We start from the raw sequence: 10,442 nt of genomic DNA on the forward strand, positions 1-10,442 counted from the left end.
TTTCTTCATTTCTACAAAATAAAACAATATCTTGAACATAATATTCATTTATACATCTCAAAAGCAAGGGCAGTTTAGTGGGATTTAAGTTATCTGCACTAAAACCACCAATCAAACATCGATCTCTCGCTAAGATAGGTTTTTTATAATACACGGGTCACCCGAAATGTAATGTCACGGATACCAGTGCCTTGTTACTATCTCATTCTGCCGTTAGCATTAGTGTGGTCTCTTGCTAATTAATTATGGGTATGGTATGACAGGAAACTAACATGAGTTATCACCAGTAATCCCGAATGATAAAAATAATTGTCTATTACAGAACAAAACGTCTGTGTTGTAAGATATTTTTGATTCACAAGGTTGACGGATTTTTAAATTTGATTGTTCCAAAGGAAGCTTTGAACTTGAAAGTAAAAAAGAAAGTACTCAAAAGAATATGAGGTAAGCTTAAATATACCTACGAAGATTGCCTTATGTTACTTATGTAGATAAAACTGTTATATGTAAGTAAATTGTCCAAAATTGCAGTAATACAAACTTCCGAAACACACGATCTATTATCATAATATATAAAGTAAAATATAAAGCCACCTTTTAAAAAAAATACGGCGAGTGAATAGAAAGTAAACGAGGACCAAATTTTAAAAAGACGATGTTGTGCAAAATAGACTTTAAGATAATGAAAAAAGATAGGATAATGACAGTCTTACCTATTTTAAAATTCACTCTCATCCCATCTTCTGCTTCTGGTGACGTAAATGTATATATGACAAGACAAATTTCAAACAGGTTCAGGTTCAATTTATGGAATGTCTGAAAATACACTTGTGAAATATATAAACTGTGTCATTATTGTACAATAAAGCATAAAAAATGCATATGCATGTGCAACGTTACAGGATTGTGATATACATATGATCCTCTTAAAAAGAAATGTTCATAGAAATAAAATGTATGTTGCTTCATCAGATCCACATATGAGCGTACATATGATTCTAACATGATCTGTCACATGATACTCATATGATTCGATATACATTTGATATTTTTATTCTCTAGTCAGATGTAAAAGTGGTGGTCTATTAATTGAATCATATTATTAACATCTATTTATCCGCAAGTAAAGTTCTAAATGAATTAGCTGTAAGTGTAAGCTTTAATCAAACAAATTTGTCATGTCTACTTTAAAAGAGAGTTTTTGTCGATTACTGTTTACCATGAACATGCGCAAATTAGTACACGTTTGAATCTCCTACATGTATCCATATGCGCCAGATCACACCCTCTTTTTCTAACATTTAATAACCCATTTAATTATGACTTGTAAATGACCGGCCGCATTTGTCACAAAATGATATGCAGCAAAAAGGACGTTCTCTGCATTTCATTAATTCACTTACGACTGCAAAAAAAAGTGTTCTGTTACAAACTTTATCAGACAGATGCATCGTCATTTAGGTGGTACGGGACATCTGTTGAAATTAATGTGGATAAAATTATATTATAATTGAAATACTTTCACCCGTTTAGAATCAAAAATCAACAACCTTGAAGACACTTTGCAGAAAGACTGGTTAATAATTCAAAATGATGTAGTACTTCCTTCATCCCTACTAGTTCGTCATTTCTAACGTAGTCCCTCACGTGTTAACATTTTCGCTGCAGCCATGGATTAATACACAAATAGTACCAGCTCCTAAAAGAAACATAACCTACGGTACATACGTCTTTTAAGAAAACCGGAACACAAATCTCGCGTTAAGGATTGGTTTGTGGGATATTTATAAATAAATGCAAAGGTTATAAAAAGTTAGGTCTAAGAAACCATTTGGATTTTGAAATCTGTATACAATTTTGTAGAGATAGTACCTCAATATAAGTTAATTAAATTTCGTATCAAATGGTTATATAAATAAAATTAATATGTAAATAAATAGATGAATAAAAAGACAGATAGATAAGGAAAGCATTGTAAAGATATCGATCCTTCTTTATCCTTGCTTTTTTGTAACAAGACATATATTTTAGGTTATAATATCTACTAAATAGTAGTATGTGTAAATTCAATGAAACACAAATGATTGGCTAAACATGTATATGTATATGGTCTCATCGTATTTGTTAATTATTTTCGCGAATCATATCTGTTGTTACGTATACAAGTAACTCACTATATATGTATAAATACACGTATATCATAAATTTACAACAGAGCACCGAGGGATTTCCTCGAAAATATTTGTTAGTAGGCTGCAAAATGCGAGGATTTCAATCTATCGTACTTTGTGCTTTACTTGACACAGTTTCTGTTGAGGCTGCTTTCGGCAGCTGTGATGGTGATGATGGCAATTGTCCCGATAATGCCGAATGTGGTGGCGATGACAGTGGTTTATCGGAATGTGAGTGTAAAGAGGGCTTCGATGAGATCGCTTTAATTAACATGTATATAGCAAGTTAGAAATGCCGAAGTGGATTGAAAATACATTTCCTATAACTACATGTACAGTTTCAATCCAATGTTTTCTCAGACGTCCGTGTCAATTGGTTCCCGCCCATTTCAAATGTTTTGACTGCAACCAGTGAAAAGGCGTACGCTGTATATTTCCAATCTTGCCAGTTAAAGTTCCGCGGTCTTATAAGATTGTATTTGCTGACAAGGTTGATGTATCGTCAATAGAACTTACGAAAAGATGACTTCAATGGGGACTGTTGATAGTCTTGTTTTATAAACTTTTTTTGCCAGTAGCTTGCCTTGCCGCAGAAACTGATCATACGAAGAGCATGTCCTTGGCTCTCAAATTAACTGCATATCCAAATCTTCATATGCAGGTGATGAAGGACCATTGCTATTTAATCAAGGAAAGTTGACTAAAGAAACATTTAAGTCATAACGTTTATCATGAAGTTTTGTTACCACCAATATTCCTTTCAAAAATATCCAAATATATAATTCATTCATAATATCTATTAAGTTACACAGTCAGAATCAAATTATTGAAGATTGAGGATCTTGACGACCTTGAGGACACCGAGTTAATTGAGAATGTTCCAGCTCCTCCGGCGATAACAACAAGCAGATGTGCTACTCCTCCATGAAGGACATATATTTTAGGTTTCTTGGTCGTGCCCTGCGCAGCTAGGTTAAGGCTTCCTATACATTTAAGTCCATGAATTAAAGGTGACCTTGAATGACGTAAGCTCCGATCATTATTCGTGGGTTTTTAAAATCCTTTTTTTTCTTTGTTTCTTAATAGCGATTGCTCTTGAAATTTATTAATTGATTGCCTTAAATAACAGTTTTGGAATTAATTTTAAACCACATTGCATCGGAAATTTGGGATGAAAGGCGTTTATGTCTTAAAATTGTATCGTCGTTTGCTAACAATCCGTGTCAACAATGCGCTTAAGTTTATAAGGATTAATCAATTTACCAATGGTAATATTAATATAAAAGTATATATATTAATATCAGTCTCTCTCACTCTCTCTCTCACTCTCCTCTCTGTACATTTCAACTGCATCGATAATTTATTCAAAATAATTTCCAGTCAGTGACATAATCAGAATCAGGGAAAAAGGGAAAATCAAAATTCCTTTTTTTTGACCCTGTTTTTCATATCTGCATCCATATACACCCCTTTTTGCCAAAAATAAGCCTTTACAAGTCAAAGTTATGGAATTTTCCTGAATCATTGACATTTAAATGCATTACACAGGCATTTAAAATGAGTAACGTTCCTCTTATTCTTATAAAAACTTATGAAGCATCAGAGGAACGTTCCTCTTTACCTAAACTAAAATCTCTACACTTCATCTGAGGAACGTTCCTCTTTTCACTTCAACAGAAATCTTCACAAAGAATATGAGGAACGTTCCTCTTTTCACTTCAACAGAAATCTTGACAAGTCATCTGAGGAACGTTCCTCTTTTCACTACAACTGAAATCTTGACAAGTCATCTGAGGAACGTTCCTCTTTTCACTTCAACAGAAATCTTGACAAGTCATCTGAGGTACGTTCCTCTTTTCACTACAACTGAAATCTTCACGAGGAATCTTGAGGAACGTTCCTCTTTTCTCTTTAACTGAAACCTTTACATGGTACTTGAAGAATGTTCCAATTGAAAGTAAAAACAGCAATAAGCAAAATACCGGTAATCTTAAATTAAATAAGCATTTAAACATGTTATACTTTACGTAAATATTAAGGATGTTAACAAGTACTCGAGTACTTGACTATCACTCAGTCCTGATGGTGATCATCTAAAATTTTCTAAGTTGATTACTCGATATAAAGTAAAAAAGAGTTTGAATTTTTAATATTTTATATCGCGGCATTTTTGGGTTACAATTCAAAATAACAGCTTAGACATACATAGGCATGTAATTAAGAATACCAATTTATTAATATTTCTTTTTATATTAAATATCAAGTTTAGTTTGTAATTGGATTAGATGTTTATATAATTAAAAATTTAACTATATTAATAATTGTCTCAGTGCATATGATTTTATAATTACTAAAAACATAAAGCTCGCATCCATCAAATTCAGGATGGAGTTCCCAAGTAGAGCTGCATTTTCCAGAAAGCACTTTCACTTAATTCGGTCTTCGATACATGGTTGACATGAATCAAGATTTATCTTCTGTTCTGTTTATCTTCTGTTCATACTGTGTGACTGGCTGGATGGCTTTTGAACTTTTCTGTGGCCTCACTGATTTCCTCCCAGGGGGGATGTCCAGATCTTCTATAGAATCTATGTATAATACATATTTGCATTAAAACTCATCATCGCTAAATAACTTCCTGTTATTTCATTTCATAATGAAGATCTGGTGGTAATGCTTATTTTTGTTGATAACACACAAATTCTCTAACATACATTTAGGTATTGACATTCTTTAAGAAGAAATACCCAGTATATTAAAGGTCACATAAGTTTTTCACTGCTTAACTTGAAAGAGAGAGAGAAATTAGAGAGATGTAGCACAAGAGAGAGAGAGAGAGATATTTGTACAACAAATATTTCTCTTCAGATATAAATACCTATATACCTAAATACGTTTAAACATTTACAGAATCCAAGCAGGATACTTAAGCATGAATTTGATTTGAATCTACCAAACATCAATATGCTCTTGAATTTCTGCTCTAATCTTAAAACACATTGGTATTATTGCATTATTTTTTTTGGATGGCGACAGATCTTAACACTTCACATCAAATCCCAAAGCTATTGTTATCGGGCCGGTCATTCTTGTGAGTATGAGAATGGTTCACAGCTCTAAATTATTGGTTTTAAGCCAGACAGCTGAGCAGATGGAATTTGCATCACTTAAATAAAGCAGGAATTATTAACCACGTCAAACAAGAAAGCTGTATAATTCAGATTCTGTTCATCCTTTCAATTTAATGTTGCAGCAAGGGAATACTAGATTCAGTAAATAAGCTTGATGAGCTTAATCAAACTTATTTTTGTTTGAAATTTAGAAGCATAAATTATTCAGAATATTTGCTCATCATAAATTCTGACTTGTTATACTAAGGACTTGATGTTTGTTTCATCAAAATTCTCTTCAATTTTTTACATACTCCCAAAAAAATGGGGGGGACTCCATGTTTATTCACATTTTGATATGTAAATTTAAGAAAATTGTTTTCTGTGAGAAAAAGTTAAAGGGGGGGGGGTCCCCCCCACTCTTTACATCCTGATGCTACGTGCCTGCTTAAAAGGGTTGATTTAAAAATCTTTTAAATTTTTTAAAAAAGAAAACGCTGCAAATAAATGCATATTGACTGATAGAAGAAGTGAGGATAAAAGGCAAAAACTTCTGAATGAAACAGCATTCTCATGGATGATTTAGCATCAATATTCCCAAATCACTTAATTTGCGGTAACTCCTACCCCCTACCCCCTTCCCCGACAAAAAAAAATAAGATGAAGAAAACACCTAACATTTCTCCCCTAAAAGAAAAGCTAATTTTGTGGAGGGATAGGACAAATCATCCAGTCATTCTTTAATTGAGTATTTATGTAGTATTTATTCCTTTTTAAAATATCAGTAATTCTCAGGCATGAATAACTTAATTATCATCAGTGCACTAGCTATAGCTTTATACCCGCTATCCATCTGCGCGTGCAACCAGATAATCTAAAACAATTGTAAAAATTAAAAGTCTACACCAAAGAAATTAATTGAAGAAATATATGTATAATTTGATAGTTCTAATGTTTTCAGTTTAGAAGTAAAGTGGATATATTACAAGGAGAGGACATACATAGGCTATGTCTGTTGTCCAATCCTATTGAATTTTTTCAATAAAACATGTTTAAATAAATTAGAAGTAAAGTGAAAAAGTCTTAATGATACCCGTTATCTAGTATTTTTGTTCAACTTAAATGTGCATATAATTCATTTCAATATAATATAAACAGTCACCATGTTAAGTTTGTTCCTAAAACATCAATTTACCTGTCTTAAAGTTAAAATTCATAATAAGTAATGAACTTTAAGGAAAAAGTTCTTTCCTAAGATATAACTTTAAGTCTTAATTAATTTTGCTTTGTGAAATGGGCCCCTGTGCACTCATTAGATTAATCCTTTCACATTTGTACAGGTTACAATTGTGTGATAATTCATTTCGGCAGATTAATCATATATTTAATATTTAACTTTTTCTTAAATAGAGCATGTTCCTATTCCATATGACCTAATATCTGTTTATGATTTTCCTATTTACAAAGTCTGATTTGAAAGATTTAAAACTCACATCATGTAAATGGAGTTTATAGTGTTACTGAATTCATTTGTCCCAAGAGGGCCATTTTCCTAGCAATGGTGTTGATAAGCATTTGTAGGGGAAATTGATAACCTGTAAAATGAGAAGTGGCTAGCCGATTACTCTGTTTCAAAAGAGCCTTGTGGGAGTATTAGTCCCAGAAGGACAGCTATAGTGTGAGATTAATTTTAAATTAAGAATAACAAACCTTAATCTTCAAGCATCTTTCATCTCGATCAAGCTCTGTCCAAATTAATGCTACCCATCCACCAGACCAGCAAACAATTCAAATGCAGTGATTTCAAACCAAAATCCACAAGGCAAAATATTTTGTCACTGCCAATCATCATCACCTATAACATTACATTGTATTATGATTATATTTTAATTTTGCACATCATTTTCAAAATTTGATGATTACAATAATTTTTTTAAATATCAGATAATCAAGAATTTTGTATCAATTTAATCTAAATGCTTTAGATTTGCAATTACCTTGATTGTAGTAAATAAGCAGAAGAGCAAAAGAAACTCAGTTATGTATTTTAAACGTTTGGATATAATAAAAGTATTTATTACCTTGATGCAAGCATCCTGCGAAGTTTGCAACTGCAATTTCCAAACAATATTTCTGTTCACCTTCATAAAGTACACATGTAGCGTTGATCTTAAATTAAATTTGCGACCACATTTTGCATCTGTTCCTAAAGCAGTGATCTGCTGTTGAAAGCTCTCAAATTTCACACAGTTACTATTATTAGCACACCCCGAACATCTTATCAGCATCCAGTTAGTGATTGACATCTGATAGAGGACCTTAGCATGTGCATGAATGGCCGGCGGTGACATTAGCAAACCAAATGTAGCAGAGGAATATGGGCTTTAGGTCATGACATTTCTATTGACCATGCATGCTGAGAAGTTATTTACAGAATATACTGGAGTATTTTGATATTAGATATTTTCTAGTTGATAAACATGAGGTACTTCAAGAAAGCCAAAAAGTGAGTTGGTTTTTTTTTACCTAAAATATCCTACTAATACCAGAGATAGATTTGTAGATTTATCTAAACTACGAGTACACTATTGAATTATAGCTTGTGTATGTTGTGATTTTATTAGGAAGGGGGTGGGGGTAATTGTTAGCTAGTGTAAGATATAATTTACATATATATATTAATATAATGATTGCATTTCATATGAGAACTGTAATTCAAATTTACATCCTTTTACTAATGTTTGTTACTATCATCCAGCTCAAAGAATTTGACAAATGCAAATTTCTGGTAACCTGATTGTTTTCTCAAAGCTTAGGTCCTGTCACACCAGATTGCATTCCCCCAGAGTTTCACGATACTGTAATATTTCTGGAATTGCTGTGGGTTCGCTGGGAAATTCAAAAACATTGTACAGTTGTATTTTAAATTTTTACAAGGTGAAAATGTGACAGTTGACCAAGGGATTTCTACTCAGCTCCTGCGGCGTGTAACTGCATTCCTACAAACTTTGACTAACAAATGACTGCGCTCCAACTGAGTGCTCATAATGTGCTTAGAGTTGTGACCTCGAGTTTACGGTGTGTGTGTGTGTGTGCACCCTTTTTCATCAGTCCTTATATTACTTAACCAACATCATATTGTTGTTTCAGCGGCTTGACACAAAGTTTTTGATTTTATATTTAAAATTGTTAAATTATGGGCTGCAAACCCGCTATCATCAGGAGTAATTTTGCACACTTGTTAAACAAGTTATTTAATAAGTGACATAATTAGCATGTCTTCTAAATTTCAAATGTGCTTATTAGCTACATGTGCAATAGGGGTGAAAATCATCCCTGCAATAATAATCACCGCAATGTATCATTATATAAATAGTGCCTGTTTGGGAGGGTAACAGTTGAAATTGACACCCCGAGGAAACCATTGTCAACCGACGCGAAGCGGAGGTTGACAATGGTTTCCTCGGGGTGTCAATTTCAACTGTTATCCTCCCAAACAGGCACTATTTATTTTGTTATACTGAATGTCTTAATTTTAAAGAAAACATCACTGCTTTCAGATAGTAATAACGTGAATTCTACGGCGAACCGTACGCGCATGATTTTCGCGCATGTAACATTTTTAATGTTACCCGTTGCTAAGTGCGTTGCTAACGCTGATGGTAATAGAACGGATTATGAACTGCGTCTTAACCAATCAGATTTCAGTATTTAACATGAAAGTATAACAAATCAATTTGCATCATGATAGATATTAAAAATAAAATCAGGATTTTCCAGTAAAATGTTGACAATCGCACATCAATTATTTACAATTAATTTAAGCAAAACATTTTTAAGTCCAATTGCACAGAAGACGAACAGACGGATATTCGGACGGACGGACGGACAAGGTGATTCTTATATACCCCCCAAACTTTGTTTGCGGGGGGTATAGAAACAATAAACTTAAGGTCAGTCGCGGGTTTACAATTTTGCGCCCTCTGCACAGGGTATTGCACAATACTTAACGAGGCCGAGTACAGAACGAGTACGCACGCTTTCGCACAGCGTTTCATTTGTATTGTGACGTCATCTTTTTGCTTTGTTGACGCTATGGCGTGATAGTTTCAACTGAAGATATTCAGCGAAATTTGTTGAAAATAGCTCATTTGATGCGTAAAATTGATATTATATTGTGGAATAAACATAACTGTCTCGAAGTATAAGCTATATTAGGGCTCGGGTCGAAAACGTGAAAAGGTTTCAGCAAGCCTAGCCTTCTGTCATGTTTTCTTAACCCACCTAAATATAGCTTAATTCATATATTTCAAGACAGTAACCATGTATTTTATATTAATGACCCTTAATATATAATGTTATATATTTATTTTTTACTTAAATATGTCTGAATGTTTTTATAATACTATAAAGATCACCATTTCCGCCTTTGTTAAATAAAAAATAGCCATAATCCGACAAATCTGGGAAATGGGGCTGACAAAAAACAACTTTGATAAGACCCCTCGAACAAAGCAGGAGGTAAAAGGTTTTTTTTATTTGACTATTTGATGCCTTTTAGCAATATCTTTAATATGTAGAATTGAAAAAGAAATCCCTAGGGCAGAAGTTTAAAAAACATGTGCAAAATTGATACATTTCAAGCAAAATCCCATAGGGTCCTATGTTAAAAATTAACAAACTTTGAGATGACCCTTTAAACAAACGATGTGGTAAATGTCTTATTTTTTTATCTTAAAATAATAATTATATCAGTAGTAATTCATGTAAAAAATTTCATTCAAAAATCTAGGGCAGAACAAATTAGACCCGGCCTAAAATAGTTTTAATGTCGTAAAACACAAATGCAGAGTAAAATGTTCTAATAAAGATATCTGTTGAAGTGAAAAGAGGAACGTTCCTCAGATTCTTTGTGAAGATTTCTGTTGAAGTGAAAAGAGGAACGTTCCTCAGATTCTTTGTGAAGATTTCTGTTGAAGTGAAAAGAGGAACGTTCCTCAGATTCTTTGTGAAGATTTCTGTTGAAGTGAAAAGAGGAACGTTCCTCAGATTCTTTGTGAAGATTTCTGTTAAAGTGAAAAGAGGAACGTTCCTCAGATTCTTTGTGAAGATTTCTGTTGAAGTGAAAAGAGGAACGTTCCTCAGATTCTTTGTGAAGATT

This window comes from Magallana gigas, chromosome 4 (genome assembly GCF_963853765.1).
Source record: "Magallana gigas chromosome 4, xbMagGiga1.1, whole genome shotgun sequence".
In the NCBI taxonomy this organism is placed as follows: domain Eukaryota; kingdom Metazoa; phylum Mollusca; class Bivalvia; order Ostreida; family Ostreidae; genus Magallana; species Magallana gigas.